Below are 22497 nucleotides of genomic sequence, written 5' to 3' on the forward strand. Positions count from 1 at the left end.
AAACAGGCATGCTAGTTCATACTAGAACTAAACAACAGGTTATTACAGAAGAAACTGAGCCTGTTTTGGCCTTGAGGACCAGCCCCATTTTTTCAAATCTGACGTGTTACTTTATGTGGTAATAACTTTGGCATGCTTTTACCTATGCGAGCAATTCTGAGAATGTTTTCTCGTGGCATATCGTACTTTATGTTTGTGGAAAAATTTGGTCCATAAATTCAGTATTTACTTGTGAAAAACTCAAAAATGTGGAAAAGATTTGAAAAAATTAGCATTTTTCGAAATTGAAATGTATATGCTTGTAAAACAGATAGTAATAGCACACAAAATAGTTACTAGTGCACATTTCCCATATGTCTACTTTATGTTTGCATAATTTTTTGAACATCCTTTTATTTTTCTAGGACGTTTACAAGGGTTAGAACTTTAGCAGCTATTTCTCACATTTTCAAGACAATTTCTAAAGGCTGTTTTTTAAGAACCGATTCAGTTCTGAAGTGGCTTTGAGGGCCTTATATATTAGAAAGACCCCGTAAATTACCCTATTATGAAAAAACAGAAATGTTAATTTTTTGCAAGGAATAAAGAATAAAAAGCACCCAAAATTTGTAAAAGCAATTTCTCCTGATTACGGCAATACGCCATATATGTGTAATGTCCATGGCTGCGGGCTGTCAGCTCCAACCTCCCCATGACAGCCGCAGCCACGAGTCGGCAAGCGCTGGCCCCAGCCTCCTCCTCAGGAGACGCCAGCGCTCGCGTCCACTCTCCTCTGCCGGATCCGTTGCACGCACGCTCGTGCCCGCTCTTAAAGGCACCGGACCTCATGGACGAACTTTGACCCATGAGTACCCTGGACTATAAGAGGGGTCCAGCCCCCTAGTTCTATGCCTGAGCGTTGTGTTTCCTTTAGTTTATCTATGCAAATGGTCCCCTAGTGTTTCCTGCTCCCAGTGTTTCCTGTTCCTGTTCTTGTAACCTGTATCCTGATTTAGTACCGTGCTTGCTATAGTCGTGCTGTGCTGGATACCACGCCTGTCTGCTTTTCCACGCCTGACATCCACCTGCTGCATAGTTCCTGCCAAGCTACTGTCCGTGCTGCCACAGTTACCCTATATACTATAGACTCTGACCTGCGCCTTGTTGGCCAGCTGCCTTACCGCCAAGGCGATATGGCCCAGTGGGTCCACAGACCCTTCGTGACAGTACGCTCAGGCCATGGACCCCGCTGGTCGGTTCAAGACTATGACGACGACACAGGAGATGCGAGTGGATATGCTGGACCTCCGTTCTCGACAGGACCAACTCCTCCAGGCGTTGAACATTCTTGCGCGTCGGCAGGAGGCACAAGCTGCCGTTCCTCCTACTACACCTCCTGGCAATGTGGATCCTCCGTCTACACCTCTTGGCAGTATTGACCCACGTGTTTCTTTGCCACTTCCTGACCGCTATGATGGAGAAGCAAGTACCTGTCGTGGTTTTCTTAATCAATGCCAGATCCACTTCAGCTTGTATGCTAGGACATTTTCGTCTGATGGTGCCATGGTCGCTTTCATCATTTTTCTCCTCACCGTAAAGGCTCTTGCATGGGCGAACCCTATCTGGGAGAGACAAGGACCAGAGACCCGTGACTTCCCTGCCTTCCTCCGGACTTTTCGCATAGTGTTTGAGGAGCCTGGACGGGCCTCAGATGCAGCAGCTTCTTTGATTAACCTGCGCCAAGGAGAAACCTCCGTGAATGATTACGCCATCCACTTCCGCACCCTGGCGGGAGAGCTCTTATGGAACAATCAGGCTCTGGTGTCTGCATTCTGGCACGGACTATCTTCCAGAATTAAAGACGAACTTGCCGCCCGGGATCTGCCGTCTACCCTGAATTACCTCATCCTTCTGACTGCCCGGATTGATATACGGATCAATGAACGCCTCCAAGAGATTCAACGGGAGGGAGCCCTTCCTAGTCTGGTACCTACGTTGCAGCAACCCCTGCTGTCCTCAGACGTCGATCCTCCCAAGAAGTCGGTAATAACGGATCAGTATAAGTTATCTACCCAAGAGAGACAACGCAGACGCACATCTGGACTCCATCGTAATTGCGGCCTCGATGGCCATCTGGTGCGCCTGTGCCCCCAAAAATCCCAAAACCTAGGGTTGCTTGGAGTGACGACCTTGGGTAAAGATGGACTTCCGTCTAAATTGTCCATACCTGTGACCATAGTGTCCGGCGAGAAAACGCATCAGGTCTCTGCGTATCTGGACTCTGGTTCCGCTGCTAATTTTATCTGCAGAGATCTGGTGGACCTTCTGCAATTACCCACCACCCCTCTGGAGAGCCCATTGACAGTATCTTCAGTAAATGGACTATCTCTGCCAGATCCTGTTTTAGCGGTGACCAAGCCGCTGAGGCTCCAAGTGGGAGCTCTTCACTTCGAACTTCTGCCTTTCTATGTCCTGCCCAAAGCTGTTAACCCTGTATTGCTGGGCCTGCTTGGCTCCGTCTGCATTCCCCAGTTCTGGAATGGAATTCTGGAGAGGTTCTTCAGTGGGGCCCTGAGTGTCAAGGTCGTTGCCTGGTGCGGATTTGTTCGGCTCAGCCTTCGCTGCCTCGGACATTGGCAGGATTGCCGGGTCATTATGCTGCCTTTTCGGACGTCTTCAGCAAGAGGGAGGCGGAGACATTGCCTCCACATCGGGCATATTACTGCCCTATTGAACTGATTCCTGGTGCATCCCTTCCCCGTTGTAGGGTATATCCTTTCTCATTGCCAGGGACTCTGTCCATGTCCTCCTATATGAAAGAGAACTTAGAAAGGAGCTTCATATGAAAGTCTTCCTCCCCAGCAGGAGCCGGGTTCTTCTTCGTCAAAAAGAAAGATGGCTCTCTTCGTCCTTGCATCGACTACCGTGGTCTCAGCCAGATCACGGTGAAGAATAAATATCCGTTGCCACTGATCTCCGAACTGTTTGATCGTGTACGTGGTGCAAAAAAGTTTTCTAAACTGGACCTGCGTGGGGCTTACAACCTAATCCGGATTCGCCATGGTGATGAATGGAAGAATGCATTTAACACCCGTGATGGACACTATGAGTATCTAGTAATGCCATTCGGCCTGTGTAATGCTCCCGCAGTCTTCCAGGAGTTTGTGAATGACATTTTCCGTGACCTCCTCTATGTTTGTGTTGTAGTCTACCTTAATGACATCTTGATTTTCTCCCCAGATCCTATGACGCACCAGAGACATGTCCGTCAGATTCTGCTATGGTTAAGGGAGAATCGTCTGTACGCCAATTTGGAGAAGTGCATATTTGACAAGGATGCTCTACCCTTCTTGGGCTACATCGTCTCGAATCGAGGTCTCGAGATGGACTCTGAGAAGGTAAAGTCTGTCCTGGCGTGGCCACGCCCTCAAGGCTTGAGGGTCATACAGCGCTTTTTGGGATTTGCTTACTTTTACAGGCAGTTTATTCCAAACTTCTCCTCACTGACTTCTCCCATCTCTAACCTTACTAAGAAGGGTATGAACGCCAAGGTGTGGACTCCCGAGGCAGAGTCCGTATTCAATAGCCTGAAGAGTGCCTTCACGTCAGTCTCTATCCTCCATCATCCGGATGTCTCTCTGCAGTTCTCGTTGGAGGTGGACGCATCCTCTATCGGTGCTGGTGCATTCCTATTCCAGAGAGGTCCCAAGGGCAAGTCAAGGGTATGAGGATACTTTTCCAAGCTCTTCTCTTCCGCAGAACGCAACTACTCAATTGGGGATTTGGGAGTTACTGGCCATCAAATTGGCTCTGGAAGAGTGGAGACATCTACTAGAGGGCGCAGCTCACCCGATCTTGATTTTTACGGACCACAAGAATCTGACCTACCTCCAGACGACCTAACGGCTGAACCCTCTTCAGGCCAGGTGGTCACTGTTCTTTGCAAGGTTTCAGTTTGAGCTTCATTATCGCCCTTACGACAAGAATGTGAGGGCCAATGCCTTGTCCAGGTCTTTCAAGACAGAAGACACCATTGAGAATCCACAGAACATTATCGATCCATCCTGCATTGTCTCGGTCAATCCCCTGCAAATCGGGGACATTCCTCCAGGGAGGACTTTTGTGCGCCTGGCTGATCGTGGAAGAATCCTCCGCTGGGGACACTCCTCTAGACTGGCAGGTCACGCGGGGTTACGTAAGACCCTTGGATTTGATTGCTCGTCATTTCCGGTGGCCCACTCTGCCCAAGGATATTGTGGACTTCGTTTCTTCCTGTGCTGTATGTGCAGCCAAAAAGGCCACCCACTTCAGACCTGCCGGTCTGCTCCAGCCATTGCATGTGCCCAATGCTCCCTGGCAGCATTTAGCGAAGGACTTTATCACGGACCTGCCTCTCTCTGCTGGATGCAGTGCTGTCTGGGTGGTGGTGGTGATTTTCGAAGATGGCCCACTTCGTTCCTCTGACCGGTCTTCCTTCTGCTCTTCAGTTGGCCATGTTATTTATTCAACACATCTTCCGCCTGCACGACTTGCCGCAGCATATTGTGTCTGATCAGGGGGTTCAGTTTACCTCGAGGTTCTGGAGAGCCCTCTGAGGACTTCTTGGCATAAAGTTGGACTTTTCTTCTGCCTACCATCCTCAGTCTAATGGTCAGGTCGAGAGGATCAACCAGATTTTGGAGAACTACCTACGCCACTTCATCTCCAAACAGCATGATGACTGGGTGCAGCTGCTCCCATGGGCGGAGTTCTCCTACAATAATCACACCAGCGAGTCTACTAGGAATACACCGTTCTGCATTGTCTACGGCCAGCACCCACGAATTCCTCTTCCGGTGCCTTATACTTCCAAGTTACCTGCAGCTGACTCCACGTTTAGAGACTTTTTGCATATCTAACAGCAGACTTGATCCTCCATCCTAATGTCAGTGGACCGCATGAAACGGAAGGCTTTCACAAGGAGAAGAGAGCCTCCTCGGTTTCTTCCTGGCACTAAGGTCTGGCTGTCGTCTAGGAATATCCGTCTGAGGGTGCCGTCATGTAAATTTACCCCCAGGTTCCTCGAACCATTTGAGGTCCTGCAACAGATCAACCCTGTCGCCTACAAGCTTCGGCTGCCTCCTACCCTCAGGAATCCCAACTACTTCTATGTCTCCCTCCTGAAACCAGTGATCCTGAATCACTATTCCAAGACTCTCAGCCCTGTGGTTGCCTCCAGCGGCCCCTCGGACATCTTTGAGGTCAAGGAGATCTTGGACACCAAGAGAGTGAGAGGAAAGACCTACTTTTCTGAAGAAGTTTCTCTCTTGCTCTGGTCCCAAGATTAGGGGGCGTAAGAGGAAGGATACTGTAATGTCCGTGGCTGCGGGCTGTCAGCTCCAACCTCCCCCTGACAGCCACAGCCATAAGTCGGCAAGCGCTGGCCCCAGCCTCCTCCACATGAGACGCCAGCACTCGCGTCCACTCACCTCTGCCGGATCCCGTAGTAGATTATGGCGGCTCACCGCTCTATAAGCACCTTATAGAGCGGTGAGCCGCCATAATCTACTATAGCAGCGCCAATAGCATCGCTGAATCAGTCCCCAGTACGGCTCAGTGCCCGACGAAGGTCTCACGACCGAAACGTTAACATTGCAATTGTAGCCACTGGCATATACCTAAAGTAATAAAATCTATGTTGAATACTACAAAGGTGTGCCGAATACAATTCTTCTGTCCTGCCAAGCTACTGTCCATGCTGCCACAGGTACCCTATATACTATAGACTCTGACCTGCGCCCTGTTGGTCAGCTGCCTTACCGCCAAGGCGGTACAGCCGAGTGGGTCCACAGACCCTTCGTGACAATATGGTAATAAACTGATGTTTGGACTCACGGCAGGGCTCAGAAGAGAGCATTTGGATTTTGGAGTGCAGATTTTGCTGGATTCGTTTTCAGTGCCATGTCGCTTTTGCAACACCCTGGAGTGACAAAAACTATGGAAACCCCCCAAAAGTTACCCCATTTTGGAAACTACACCCCACAATGAATTTTTCTAGTGTTATAGTTAGCATTTTGACCCCACAGGTTTTTTGCAGAATTTTGTGGAATCAGACCGTGAAAATGAAAATCTAATTTTTTCTGAAAAAACATGGTAATGTTCCATTTTTACAAGGAATAAAGAAGAAAAAGAACCCCAACGTTTGTAAAGCAATTTCTCCTGATAATGGAAATACCCCATATGTGGTATTAAACTGCTGTTTGTACCCACGGCAGGGCTTACAAGGGAAGGAGCGCTATTTGGCTTTTGGAGCTCAAATTTCGTTGGAATGATTTTCGGATGCCATGTCGCATTTGCAAAGCCCCTGAGGGACCAAAACAGTGGAAACACCCCAAAAGTGACCCTATGTGGGAAACTACACCCCTTAAGAAATATTTCCAGGGTGTATAGTGAGCATTTAGATCACACAGGTCTTTTGCAGAATTTATTAGATTTAGGCCGTGAAAATGAATATCAACATTTTTTCCACTAAAATGTTCAATTTCTTTATTTTCACAAAGCATAAAGGAGGAAAAAGCACCAAATCGTCTGTAAAGCATTTTCTTCCGAGTACGGCAATACCCCACATGTGGTCATAAATCTTTTTTAATTAGAAATTAATTAAACCTTTCAGGACTGATCCATTTTTTGCTTATTCATTTTAGTTTTTCCCTCCCCGTGATCCAAGAGCCATAACTTTTTTATATTTCTATCAATAGAGAGTGAGAGCTTTTTTCTTTCGGGAGGAGTTGTAGTTTCCAATGACAACTTTTAAAGTAGCATATAATGTACTGGTAAACTGAAAATAAAATTCTTTGCAGGCTGAAATTGGAAAAAGCTGCGATTCCTCCATTGTTTTTGGATTTTGTTTTTACGGCTTTCACCATGCGGTATGAATGACAACTTAAAAAATTTTCACCGACTTAATACGATTACGGTGATACCAAATTTATACAGTTTTATTTTATATTTTACTACTTTTACAAAGTAAAATCTATTTTCTAAAAAAACTAATTGTTTTGTTTCACCACATTCCTAAAGGGATAACATTTTTTAGTTTTTGGTCAATTGAGCAGTGCCATTTTTTGGTACATGGAACTTATTGATGACTTTTTATTACATTTTCTTTTAGAAGCCAAGGTGACCAAAACACAGCGATTTTGGCTGTTTAAATTTTTTATGTTTGACGGCATTCACCGTGCGAGTTAAATAATGGTATATTGTAATAGTGTGGACTTTAACGGACGCAGCGATACCAATTTTGTTTATTGTTTTATTTTTTACATTACTTTAGAGGAAAAATGGGAATGAGGGATTTTTGGACTTTAGATATTTATTTTTTTCTCACTAATAATAACTTTATTTACTTTTTATGTTTTACACATTTTATTAGTCCCCCTAGGGGACATGAATCGGTGATCATTCGATCGCTGGAACAATACACTGCAATACTAATGTATTGCAGTATATTGTCATTTTTACAGGCTTCCGTAACAGCGTGATCTCTATTCCTGTCCGTTAGTACCGGGTGTCAGCTGTAAAGCACAGCTGACAACCACAGAGTATGGCGCATGCTCAGTGCATGAGCCTGCTCCATATATAACCCTCCCCCGTACCACAACATGCTATTAAGTTGTGGTGTGCAAAGGGGTTAATGCGCAGCAGATGGTGCAAAGTGAAAATTTTAATTTTCCACTGATGTGCCATTTTAGTGCACAATATGTTATGCCACTGAAGACAAATACCTCATAAAATGTTAAGCGGGTTCTCCAGGGTATGGTGATGCCATATACTGTATGTGGCAGTAAACTGCTGTTTGGGAATGCTGTAGGGCTTAGAAGTGCAGATTTTGCTTGTAAGTTGTTCTGATTGGGGTTTCACTGGTATTTCAGTTTATAATGTGGGGGCATGTGTAAGCTGTGCGGAGTACATCCGGGTATAATAAGAGGGTATAATAATGGGGTAAATAAATAATAATTCATAGATATGTGGCCCGTGTCACACTGATAAATGGTGCCCGATCTTATCCACTTTTGGAATGCTCTGCACAATTTGTGTCGCTATATTCTGAGAGCCAGAACTTTTTTACTTTTTCCCCACCGGAGCTGTGTGAAGGCTTATTTGTTACGGGACAATTTGTAGTTTTCATTAGTACCATTTTGGGGTACCTGCGATTTTTTTTTTGATCACTTTTTATTACATTTTTTGACAATCAAGGTGACCAAAAAGCATCAATTCTGACAATGTATTTAATTTTTTTTTATTTTTTTTACAGTATTCCCCGTGCGCTATAAATTAAATGTTACCTTATTCTGCGGGTCGATACGATTACGGCGATACCATATGTATATAGGTTGTTTTTATGTTTTGTAGTGTTTGCGCAATAAAATCACTTTTTTATAAAATAATAAATTTTTTGTGTCACCATATTCTGAGAGCCATAACTTTTTTATTTTTCAGTCAAAAAAACTCTGTAAGGGCTTGTTTTTACAAGATGGGTTGTAGTTTTCATTGGTACTATTTTGGGGTATATTTGACTTATTGATACCTTTTTATTCTATATTTTTGGAGGCGTGGTGACCAAAAAACTAGTGATTCTGGCATTGTTCTTTTCTTATGGTTTTTTGCAGTGTTCACCTTGCAGGAAAAACAATATTATAGTTTTATAGTTTGGGTTGCTACAAACGCGGTGATACCAAATATGTGTACTTTGTTTGACGTGTCCATTTTTTTCCTATAATAAGAGTGTTATTATTATAGGGGGAAAAAAGCATTTTTTGCTTTTGTAACTTATAACTTATTTTTACACTTCTATAAAACATTTTTATTTTATTTTTTTGTCCCACTAGGGGACTTGAAGGCTTGCAGCACTGATAGATGCTATAATACATTACACTACCTAGGGAGTATAATGTATTACAAACTGTCAGTGTGACACTGAGAGTCACACTGACTACTCTGAGACACCCGATCGCTCTGTTAACACTCACCGTGAATTCACGTCGGCGCCGCACAGAGCCCAACAAGCACCGACATGAATTTCCAGTGAGCGGTCGGGAACCGGTTGCTGAGTAATTTCATTTCCAATTATATAAGTCTTTTTTTCTTGTTTTTTAAAAAAGGAGCTCATCCAGGCAATTTTTAGCCATTATAATTTTTAGATTATACAGTTACTCAATTGATTTACAGGACATTCTCCGTTTAACACTATCCTTCAGTGTGTGTGTATGTATGTATGTATATGTGTATATATATATATATATATATGTATATATGTACATATATATGTATATATGTACATATATATATATATATATATATATATATATATATATATATAGAGTTGATTAACTTTGTAAATTTATTAAATTACTTATTTTGCACTGATCCTAACATGAACTTTGTAGTATAGCATAAAGCAGCATTCAAAGTTCTACTGGTTGTTACTAGAAACGGTCATCATACTTACTTGTTGATAAGCACACCCCGTGCAGCTTCGCTAAACTCCTATAATGCAGTGAAATAGTCGTCCCCCCCTCTATATCATATAACTGTGCAGTGCCTGTTATATGGAAAAGTATACCCAAATGCAAATCACCAGAGCAAGCTATATGTTGACTTTGAGACAGTAAAGAAATCTCGGAAATTTCAGCTTTGAAACAAAAAATAAAATATAACTGCAGTTCTGGAGTATAATGCAAGATAGATAGAGACAATGGCGGATCATAATCTGGGCTGCCGCCTGGGGCCCAAAGCTCACAGAAGGCCCATGGTCACCCAAAGTACATTGCAGTTTTGTAGTGTTTTTGCCACGAATCATTAAAAAAAAAGTGACAAAACTGCATGTTCTATGTCCTGCAAAAGGACCTGCTGACATAAGGTCACATAGTTACATAGTTACATCGTTAGTACGGTTGAAAAACTACACATGTCCATCAAGTTCAACCAAGGGATGGGAAAAGGGAATGTAAAAATTTCTACACATAGGAGCTAATATTTTATTGTTCCAGGAAATTATCTAAGCCTTTTTTAAAGCCATCTACTGTACCTGCTGTGACCAGCTCCTGCGGTAGACTATTCCATAGATTCACTGTTCTCACAGTAAAGAAGGCTTGTCGCCTCTGCAGGTTGAACCTCTTTTTTCCAGACGAAGGGAGTGCCCCCGTGTTTTTTGAGGGGGTTTTACATAGAACAGGATTTCACCATATTTTTTGTATGTGCCATTACTATATTTATATAAGTTAATCATGTCCCCCCTTAATCATCTTTTTTCAAGGCTAAATAGGTTTAATTCTTTTAATCTTTCCTCATAACTTAGATTCCCCATGCCCCTTATTAGCTTTGTTGCTCTTCTTTGTATTTTTTCCAACTCCAGGGCATCCTTTCTATGAACTGGAGCCCAGAACTGTACTGCATATTCTAGATGATGCCTCACTAATGCTTTGTAAAGTGGTAATATTATATCCCTGTCCCGCGAGTCCATGCCTCTTTTAATACACGACAATATCTTGCTGGCCTTTGAAGCAGCTGATTGACACTGCATGCTGTTATTTAGTTTATGATTTACAAGTACACCCAGATCCTTCTCAACAAGTGACTCCCCCAGTGTAGCTCCCCCTAGGACATATGATGCATGCAGGTTGTTGGTACCCAGATGCATAACTTTACATGAACATTACTACATAGCTTGGTGTCATCTGCAAAAATAGAAATAGTGCTATTAATCCCATCCTCCATATCATTAATAAGTAAGTTGAATAATATTGGTCCCAGCACGGAACCCTGGGGTACACCACTTATAACCAGGGACCATTCAGAGTAGGAATCATTGACCTCAACTCTCTGGAGATGGTCCTTGAGACAATTCTCAATCCAATTACAAATGATACTTTCCAAACCAACGGTCCTTAATTTACCCATTAGACGTCTATGAGGGACAGTGTCAAATGCCTTATGCTTGCAGTTCTTGTTACTGTTTGGAGACCTGCAGGTCACATGACCGCAGGTCCTAGAACAGCAGCAAGAAAGAATGAGCTGCTATGTAAGTATAAGGGGATGGTTTAGTTTAAGGGGTCTGGCTTCTGTATTTATGGGTTTTGTTCTGGGGTCTGTATTTATTTATCGGATCTGATCTGGGGTCTGTATTTATTTAGGGGGTCTGATCTGGGGTCTGTATTAGTTTAAGGGGTCTGGTCTGGGGTCTGTATTTAAGGGTCTGGTCTGGGATTTGTATTAGTTTAGGGGGTCAGTATTTAGGGGGGTCTAGTCTGTGGTCTGTATTAGTTTAGGGAGTCAGGTCTGGGGTCATTATTAGTTTAGGGGGTCAGGTCTGGGGTCTGTATTTAGGGGTCTCTATTTAGGGGTCTGTATTTAGGGGTCTGGCATCTGTATTAGTTTAGGGAGTCAGATCTGGGGTCATTATTAGTTTAGGGGGTCAGGTCTGGGCTCTGTATTTAACCACACATCCTAGCCTTTGCACTCCACATGCATCAATGAGCATTGGTCGCTCATGAGCCTGTCACCAGTTAATTGGTTCTCCTTCCTTGGACATGTAAAAAAATTTAAGAAATGAAACTACAAGACAACAGTTTGTCAACTTTCTTTAATTTAATGGAAAACAAGACAGGATAATTTTTTTTTTTTATTCAAAGCTGAAAATTAAAAGAAAATATCCTTGTAAACTATGTGGTCACATTAGGTCAACTAATGTTGATAACACGAAACAGAGCTGAATTGTAAGAAGTGGTAGCCGGGAAATAGCTGGCACTGCTCAACACTGGACACGCCACTATACATGCGCAAAATTTTGCTCCACGGCAATTCCACACCAATAGCGGACTGAGCTGCAATGTTTGTAAATTGGGTGCTCAGCCACCAGGAAAGCACAAAAGCATGTAGATATCTTTGACAGTAGAATAAATGTCACAGCACTCACTGTTATTGCAAAAAAGTTATTTTATGCAACGATCAAGGTCAGTAGGATGTGGAAAAAAAAGGCCAGTCTATTCCACATCTTACTGTCCATGATCGTTGAATAAAGAAACTTTTTTGCAATATCGGTGAGTACCGCAACTTTTTTAAAACAGTTGGACATAGGACACATTCTTTGTAGATCTCAAGATCAAATGAGATTTGTTTAGTTGGGGGTTATTTACATATACAATGCAAAATACAAATCTAGAGACAGCAGCAAGACTAGGACTGAGTCTTAAGCTAAATTAAGACAGGTTGCTATGAATTATATATTACAGCTTTTAGCAAACGATTATTGGTACAATCTATTACAGTTTTTAAAAGACATTTCATTGTGCTGTCATACTGAATATTGGCTATAAGTGTGGTAAATAAAGATATTGTAAAAGCAATTATGTGCTCCCTACGTTAAGTAGAAAATAATGACATAATGTACAAATGTGAACTTGCATGAATTATGTTTCCTAATAATGATTGTTATATGACTGATGGAGTTTATCAACAAAAACAGATGGGAACCTTGATCTGTTCAGGGAACTCTGTTAATTGAAAGAGTCATTGGCTCTGTGATTTAAGAAAATTCCATCATTTGAGAAAGAGACTGATTGTCCTGTATCACTATAGTGGCTAACCACCACTGTGCCAGCTCTTTTTGCATATTATTGGTGCCAGCCGAATGAGGCAGAAAATTGCATCGTGTCATTTAATTTCCCAATCTTTGTTTTCATTGTATTAATCTTTTGGCTTTGCTTCTTTTTCTAATTTGAAGGCAAGAAGCAAACCAAATGGAAATGCAGCTTATATGTATGTCTACTTAAATATATGAGATACATTTTTCAGAAGATTTAATCCTAGCTAATCCCGCCCATGAATAATAATCAACTGCATTTCAAAGCAAACACATTGGTATATTCTAAACACCACTTGGAAGTCTTGCAAAAAGTTGGCCACACAAAATAAGCTTAGCTTGTCAGTAAAAATGCGAAACTTCAAAGGTATACTTTGGGATTTAGTGAAATTACAATTTTTAAGTTAATTTGAAACATAAATCATGAAAAAAAAAACTAAAAACTGCTTTCCAATAAACATAGCCCACAAATTATTATCTATCCACAGGTACCCCCACTGATCGTGAGAACAGGAGTCCTGAACTCCCAGATCCTTCTCACTGCTTGACCTCAGTAAAAAAGGACATTGAATGGAGCGGTGGCCAAAAATGTAAAGTCTATGGGAATCTCAGAAACAGTTGAGTACAGAGCTCAGCTGTTCCCATCATTCGCATAGACGGTGACTGGAGCAGCGTGCGCATGCTTGACCACCGCTCCATTCAAGCCCTTAGTTACTATGGGGATTACAGTGAGGAGGATCTGGGGGCTCAGAACCCCATTCTTACAATCAGTGGGGGTTCCAGCGATCAGAAAATGATAACCTATCCTGTGGATGGGTGATAATTTATGATTTTGGGAATCCTGCTTAAACTTTTATTTATATAGCAGCAACATATTCCACAGTACTTTACAATCAGACTAAGCATTCATCATACAAAGTAGCAAATAATGAAAACATATGAAAATCAACAATGAGACAAAAGATGAAGAGCAAATAATCTAAAGGGAACAAAGGGAGTAACACAGTAGGTACAAAATATAATCTGAAATATAGTAGGGTGCAACATAGTGGAGAGCTTTAAAGACTAGATACATGGTTTTGAATTTAATTCCAGAGGAAAGAGTTAACCAATGTAATAACTGAAAGAGAGCAAAGACATTAACCATTAGGCAGAAAAATCTACCTGGCTGATGTATTCATTATTAATTGAAGTGGAGTCATTTAACAGAATGATGGTCAGTTAAGAATCCCGGTAATTTATCGAAGAAATGCCTAGGACCTGGATTGTGTTTCAGAATTGTGAGTGTGAGGTAAGAACATTGGAGGAAGATGTAAAAGTAAAATGATTTTAACAATGGTCTGAATATGAGGAAGAAAGTACAGATTTGATTCCAATATTATTCTAAGATATTAGGGGGGAACTTATCGACTTTTGGGTTGAAAATTGCAACTTTTAGTCAATTTTTACTCCGCCCTTGCCACTTTTGAAAAAGGGGACGTGGCTTACCAAAAGGGACCACCGCTGCCCGACAAATTTATTATAATTTACTCCAGAAAACATAAAATATATAGAAAATCTTTACCAGCTCCTAGCTTTCACTCCGTGGGGCATAGAAGGTAGACACCCGTACCTTGCACCCTCTGATCAGACTACCCCTCCTTCCAATCCCCATCGGACAATTAAAAATATATATATTTATACTAACCTGACCGCTCCTACCCGCTTCTTCACTCCTCAGGCTGCCTCAGCATGCTGCGGCTCATAAAAGATCCTGACACCAGCTAGCTTCAAGACGTTGTATGTGACGCAGCTCTCAGGGCATTGAGTGCTGCATCGCATATAAGGCCCTAGCACTGCTTCAGGTCAGGACCTTGTAAAAGCCGCAGAATGCTGAGGGAGCCCAAGAAGACCTTTTGAGGGAAAGCGAAAAGAAGTGGTTACTATACATATTTTTTATTTTATGTTCAAAGGGGCAGAAATGGATGGGCCGTGTCATTACACCACAATTGTGGGGCACGACCAACCAAAAGAAGCAACACATTTATTGAGAGGCGTTTGTCTATTCATAAATGTTTTGCATCTCACTCCAACGAGTTGTTTATTAAGAATAGCATATGAAACGCCAGTTTTAATAAATGTCCCCATTGGATCTGGAGATTAGCTGAGATACAGTAGTAGTGTAAAAGAAAGAGATTGAAAAATCTGCTTAGATGAAGACAATGGTGAAAACAGAAAGAAACCGGCTTAGATATAAAGTTTGACCTTTATTTTGGATCATTAGAAACTTTGATTAGTACTAATTTAGTAGAGCATAATTAAAAGGAAGAATATTATAAGGGGTACATCAGAGAGAACATAGCAGAAAGGTAGTTGACCAGTATAAATGACTATATACTAGGCATTCTGGTAGTTTAGGAGAAAAAAAAAATTTTATACACAGCTTAACAGTTCGCAGGGAAGGATGAGTCAAGAGTGGGCTGTTTGAAGTTTGGGGTAACCAGAACATGAATAAAAGAGGAAGGAACTATATCAGATAGAAGAGAAATGTTGCAAATCATAATATATCAAAATAAGAATTGACAGATTAATTTCGGGGTCTGGTCTGGGGTCTGAATTTATTAAGGGTTCTACTCTGAAGTCTGAATTAATTTGAATGGACACTAACTTTTGAAACAATTTATGCTAATCTAATAGTATACCTGATATAGATCAACTTCGTTATTTACACACTGTTAAAATTTAGTTTTTATATATACAGTGGAGGAAATAAGTATTTGATCCCTTGCTGATTTTGTAAGTTTGCCCACTGTCAAAGACATTAACAGTCTAGAATTTTTAGGCTAGGTTAATTTTACCTGTGAGAGATAGATTATATAAAAAAAAAAAAAGAAAATCACATTGTCAAAATTATATTTATTTATTTGCATTGTGCACAGAGAAATAAGTATTTGATCCCCTACCAACCATTAAGAGTTCAGCCTCCTCCAGACCAGTTACACGCTCCAAATCAACTTGGTGCCTGCATTAAAGACAGCTGTCTTACATGGTCACCTGTATAAAAGACTCCTGTCCACAGACTCAATTAATCAGTCTGACTCTAACCTCTACAACATGGGCAAGACCAAAGAGCTTTCTAAGGATGTCAGGGACAAGATCATAGACCTGCACAAGGCTGGAATGGGCTACAAAACCATAAGTAAGACGCTGGGTGAGAAGGAGACAACTGTTGGTGCAATAGTAAGAAAATGGAAGACATACAAAATGACTGTCAATCGACATCGATCTGGGGCTCCATGCAAAATCTCACCTCGTGGGGTATCCTTGATCCTGAGGAAGGTGAGAGCTCAGCCGAAAACTACACGGGGGGAACTTGTTAATGATCTCAAGGCAGCTGGAACCACAGTCACCAAGAAAACCATTGGTAACACATTACGCCGTAATGGATTAAAATCCTGCAGTGCCCGCAAGGTCCCCCTGCTCAAGAAGGCACATGTACAGGCCCGTCTGAAGTTTGCAAATGAACATCTGGATGATTCTGAGAGTGATTGGGAGAAGGTGCTGTGGTCAGATGAGACTAAAATTGAGCTCTTTGGCATTAACTCAACTCGCCGTTTTTGGAGGAAGAGAAATGCTGCCTATGACCCAAAGAACACCGTCCCCACTGTCAAGCATGGAGTTGGAAACATTATGTTTTTGGGGTGTTTCTCTGCTAAGGGCACAGGACTACTTCACCGCATCAATGGGAGAATGGATGGAGCCATGTACCGTCAAATCCTGAGTGACAACCTCCTTCCCTCCACCAGGACATTAAAAATGGCTCGTGGCTGGGTCTTCCAGCACGACAATTACCCGAAACATACAGCCAAGGCAACAAAGGAGTGGCTCAAAAAGAAGCACATTAAGGTCATGGAGTGGCCTAGCCAGTCTCCAGACCTTAATCCCATCGAAAACTTATAGAGGGAGCTGAAGATCCGAGTTGCCAAGCGACAGCCTCGAAATCTTAATGATTTACAGATGATCTGCAAAGAGGAGTGGGCCAAAATTCCATCTAACATGTGTGCAAACCTCATCATCAACTACTAAAAATGTCTGACTGCTGTGCTTGCCAACAAGGGTTTTGCCACCAAGTATGAAGTCTTGTTTGCCAAAGGGATCAAATACTTATTTCTCTGTGCACAATGCAAATAAATCTATATAATTTTGACAATGTGATTTTTTTTTTTTTTTATATAATTTATCTCTCACTGGTAAAATTAACCTAGCCTAAAAATTCTAGACTGTTCATGTCTTTGACAGTGGGCAAACTTACAAAATCAGCAAGGGATCAAATACTTATTTCCTTCACTGTGTATATGTGTGTATATATATATATATATATATGAGATAGGAGAGCAGGAGAGGGCCTGAAGGGGGAGGTCATACAATTTCCAGAAATAGTGTTATTTCTCATGTACACACACGACCGCTTGTTCTGAAAAGTTGGGTATTCTTTAAAGGTCTGTTTTGAGGTCTGAGTTTATTAAGGGGTCTGGTCTGGGGTCGGAATTAATTAAGGAGTCTGGTCTGGGGTCTAAATTTATTAAGAGGTCTGATCTGCAGTCTGAATTAATTAAGGGGTAAAAAAAATGTAGGGTGTCTGATTTCATTTAAGGGCCTGGTCTGGGTTCTGGATTAGTTTTGGAGTCTGGTCTGAGTTCTGAATTAATTGAGAGGGATTAAACTGGGGTCTGAATTAATTAAGGGGTCTTGTCTGGGGTCTGAATGTATTTAGGACTCTAGTCTGGGGTCTGGATTATATTTGTGGACTGGTCTGGGATCCAAATTTATTTAGGGGTTCTGGGGTCTGAAATTATTTTGGGGTCTGGTCTGAGGTTTGAATTAATTTAGGGGGTCCGATCTGGTTTCTAAATATATTTAGAGGTCTGGTCTGAAGTCTGAATTAATGTAGGGGTTTGAATTTATTTAGGGTCTGGGGTCTGAATTTATTTAGGGGTCTGGTCTGGGGCCTGAATTAATTTAGGGAGTCTGTTCTGGGATCCTAATTTATTTAGGGGTCTGGTCTGGGATCCATGGATCTGGTCTGGGATTTAATTCAGGGGTCTGGTTTGACGTCTGAATTTAGGGGGTCTGGTGTCTGATTTTATTTAGGGGCCTGGTCTGGAGTCTGGATTAGTTTTGGGGTCTGCTCTGAGGTCCAAATTAATTTAGAGCTGTTGATCTGGAGTTTGAATTAAGGGGTCTTGTCTGGAGGCTGAATTTATTTGGCGGGCTAATCTGGATTCTGGATTTATTTTGAGTTATGATCTGAAGTCTAAATTAATTTAGGAAGTATGGTCTGTTGTCTGAGTTTATTTAGGAGTCTGGTTTGTGGTCTAAATATATTTAGGGATCTGGTCTGGGATCTGAACTCACTTAGGGGTATGGTCTGATGTCTGATTTAATTTAAAGGGTTTGGTCTGACATCTGAATTTATTAAGGAGTCTGGTCCGGGGTCTGTATTAATGTTGTGGTCTTGTATGAGGTCTGAACTTATTTATGGGTCTATTCTTGGGTCTGGATTCATTTTGTGGTCTGGTCAGCGGTCTGAATTAATTTAGGGGTCTGGTCTGAGGTCTGAATTAATTTAAAAAGCATAGTCTGGGGTGTGAGTTTATTAGAAGTCTGGTATGGGGTCGGAATTAATTTAGCGGTCTGGTCTGGGGTAAGAATTTACTTAGTGGTCTGGTTTGAGGTCTGAATAAATGTAGGGTTAAGTATCAGAGCTGTACAAATTAAGGCGTCTGCTCTGGGATCTGAATAAATTTAGGGGTCTGGTCTAACATCTGAATTTATTAAGGAGTCTGGTCAGGGGACTGAATTTATTTAGGGGTCTGGTCTGTGTTCTTTTTTAATGTTGGGGTTTGGTCTGAAGTCTGAATTAATTTATGGGTCTACTATGGGGTCTGTATAAATTTGGAGTCTGGTATGAGGTTTGAAATAATTTAAGGGTCTGGTGTGGGATTGGAATTAATTTAAGGGTTTGGTCTGGTCTGACAAATGAATTATTACAATAAGAGAAAACATCACCCATGAGTCAGAGGATTTAATTGTTGTTTATTTTGCCCATATCTGATCAGTACTGTATTCACTTGCAGCATTAACCCGTTAGTGACCGGCCCATAGTGTTTCTACGTCGATCACTAACGGGCCTTATTCCGGTGCAATAGACTTTTTACGTAGCTGCATCGGAATAAGTGAACAGAGCAGGGAGCTGTCAAATCTCCCTGCTCTCAGCTGCCAGAGGTAGGCTGGGGGTGTCCCTGCTCGACCGGGTGAGATTGATATTAGTATCGATCTCACCCGTTTAACCCCTCAGATGCGGTGCACAGTAGTGTGCACCGCATCTGAGCGGTTTTGGAGAGAGGGAGGGAGCTCCCTCTCATCCCACTGACACCCGGCGATAAGATCGCCGAGTGTCTGTGTCTCCGAATGCAGCCGGGGGCCTAATAAAGGCCCCCAGGTCTGCCTGTGGTAAATGCCTGCTAGGTCATGCCGGACGCATGACCTAGCAGATGCCTGTCCGTTTTACACGGACAGGCATAATACACTGCAATACAAAAGTATTGCAGTGTATTATAAATTATATCAGATAATCGCATAGTGAAGTCTCCTAGTGGGACTAGTAAAAAAGTGAAAAAAAAAGTTTAATAAAAAGTGAAAAGAAAAAAAAAGTGAAAAAAAAAATGAAAAACCCACTTTTTCCTACTTACAAACTGCTTTATTATTAATAAACAAAATAAAGTAAAAAAAGTTACACATATCTGGTATTGCCGCATCCGTAACGACCCCAACTATAAACTTATTACATCATTTAACCCGCACGGTGAACGACGTAAAAAATAAAATAAAAAAACATGCAAAAATTGCTGTTTTCTTTGAATCCAGCCTTAAAAAAAAAAAAAAATGTGATAAAAAGTGATCAAAAAGTCACATCTACTCCAAAATGGTACCGATAAAAACTACAAGTCGTCCCGCAAAAAAAAAAGCCCTCCTACAATTGCATCGGCGAAAAAATAAAACCGTTACGGCTCTTCAAATATGGAGACAGAAAAACAAATAATTTTGAAAAAAAAGTGTTTTCACTGTGTAAAAGTAGTAAAACATAAAAAAAACTATACAAATTTGGTATCGTTGCAATCGTAACAACCCGCTGAATAAAGTTATCGTGATATTTATACCACACGGTAAACGGCGTAAATTTAGGATGCAAAGAAGTGTGGCGAAATTCCTGTTTTTTTTCTATCCCCCCCCCCCCCAAAAAATGTTAATAAAAGTTAATCAATAAATTCGATGTACCCCAAAATGGTGCTATTAAAAATTGCAACTTGTCCCGCAAAAAACAAGACCTTATACAGCTATGTCGACGCAAAAATAAAAAGTGTATAGCTCTTTGAATGAGACGATGGAAAAACGTAAAAAAATTGCTTGGTCATTAACGTCTAAAATAGGCCGGTCATTAAGGGGTTAAGTACAGCATGATAATACTCTGCAGACTGCCTGTGTATAATTTGTACCACTGTATGGTGGTATTATTAGTTATATTGTTTGTTGTATAGAAGTAGTATACAATTGTCCCTGACTTAGGGTGGATTTACACGAACGTGTAATACGTCCGTGCAACGCGCGTGATTTTCACGCGCGTCACATGCACCTATGTTAGTCTATGGGGCCGTGCAGACAGTCCGTAATTTTTGCGCAGCGTGATTCCGCTGCGTAAAACTCACAATATATATTTCTGCGTTTTTCGTGCATCACGCACCCATGGAAGTCAATGCGTGTGTGAAAATCACGCACACCACGCGGAAGCACTTCCGTGGGATGCGCGTGATTCGCGCAACAGCAGTAAAAAGTATGATTGAAAACAGAAAAGCAACACGTGCTTTTCTGTTTACAAACATACAAACAGAGTGTCATAATAATAGTGGCTGCGCAAAAATCACGCAGCCGCGCATCATATGGTGATGACACACGGAGCTGTTAAGTGCCTTTTGTGCGCGCAAAATGCCGTGTTTTTTGCACGTGCAAAACGCACACGCTCGTGTGAATCCGGCCTTAGGCAGGGTTTCCACGTAGAGTAAATGCTGCAGAATTTCCGCAACAGAATTGTGTGTGGAAATTCTGCAGCATTTACAGTAGGAGCAAAGTTGATTAGATTTAGTAAATCTTACGCCCACTCTGCGGAAAAAAAAACAGTGTAAACGTTAATGCAGCATTAAGTACAGCATGATAATACTCTGCAGACTGCCTGTGTATAATTTGTACCACTGTATGGTGGTATTATTGGTTATATTGTTTGTTGTATAGAAGTAGTATACAATTGTCCCTGACTTAGGCCGGGTTTCCACGTAGCGTAAATGCTGCAGAATTTCCGCAACAGAATGGGAAAATTCTGCAGCATTTACAGTAGGAGCAAAGTTGATTAGATTTAGTAAATCTCACGCCCACTCTGCGGAAAAAAAACAGTGTCAACGTTAATAAATTGACCTGCCGTGCGGAATTTAATTCCGCAGCATGTAAATTTATGGTGCGTTTTTGTTAATTTTCTGTTGCGGGTTTTCCCCTTTGAATTCAATTGGGATGCAAAACCCACAACAGAAAGCCAAGTAATTTGAGTTTTGCGCCATAATCGCAGCGATTACGCCGCATTAATCGCTACTCCGTAAAAAAACAAAACATACTTACCCAGAACACCCTCCTTTTTCCTGCAGTCCAGCCTCCTGGGATTACGTTTCATCCCATGTAACTGCTTGCTCCAGCTAATCATAGGCTGCAGTGTCACATGGTCTGCAACGTCATTGTAGGAGACCGGACTATGCGCAGAGAATCGTGAGGGGGTAATTATTCAACGTTTTAGTGTTTTTTCCAAGCGCTGCTTTCCACAGCGGAAATTCCATCCGAAAAACTGCACCACAATGTGTCCACAATTTGCTTTGTGTCCCCCACTGTGTAATTAGGTGGTTCTATGTTCCACTCTTATTTTCCTTCTTGTGTTGACAGTGTACCTTATACATTTAAGGGGCATGACCTACAAAGCAAAATTAGCCGTGGACCATGATGTGGGACACTTTCTTTCACCACCGCCACCACCCCTGATATTTAAATACTGTATCCACCACTGTCAGATGCATAACTTTACATTTATCCACATTGAATTTTTAGGTGGATGCCCAGTGGATCTACTAATGCTGTTTTAAATTTAGACTGCTTAGAAGTAGTAGTAAAATTTATCACAGTCACTCATGCAGGATGATAAACTTGGCGCACTTTTTGACACTCCTGTCTAACTTTATACCTCCTCTTGGTTGGCTTATTATATTTCACTTTTATTGCGCCAACATTTTGGTGCATCTTAAGCCAGGCCCCCTTTTCAGCTAAGCCACACACCCTGGTTGACTGAGTCACAAACATCTTTTCTTTTTGGCACAATTCAATGGTCTTAATTTTTGACAAAAAAAAGGTGCAACAGGTCAGAATTCTAGCTCAACACCAAAACACCAATAGTAAATGCACCCCAGTGTGTCTGAGTTAGGCCTCATGCACACGACCGTATTTTTTCCCACCCGTAAATACTGGTGTAAATACGGGTCCGGTGTCACACGTATTCCACCCGTTTTGCACCAGTATTTACGAACCCGTGCCCGTAAATATGGGTCCGGTGTCACATGTATTCCACCCGTATTTACGAGCACGTTTTTGGCGGCAAAATAGCACTGCACTAATCGGCAGCCCCTTCTCTCTATCAGTGCAGGATAGAGAGAAGGGACAGCCTTTTCTGTAATAAAAGTTAAAGAAATTCATACTTACCCGGCCGTTGTCTTGGTGACGCGTCCCTCTCTTCACTCCAGCCCGACATCCCTGGATGACGCGGCAGTCCATGT

Source organism: Rhinoderma darwinii, chromosome 4 (assembly GCF_050947455.1).
Source record: "Rhinoderma darwinii isolate aRhiDar2 chromosome 4, aRhiDar2.hap1, whole genome shotgun sequence".
NCBI lineage: Eukaryota > Metazoa > Chordata > Amphibia > Anura > Rhinodermatidae > Rhinoderma > Rhinoderma darwinii.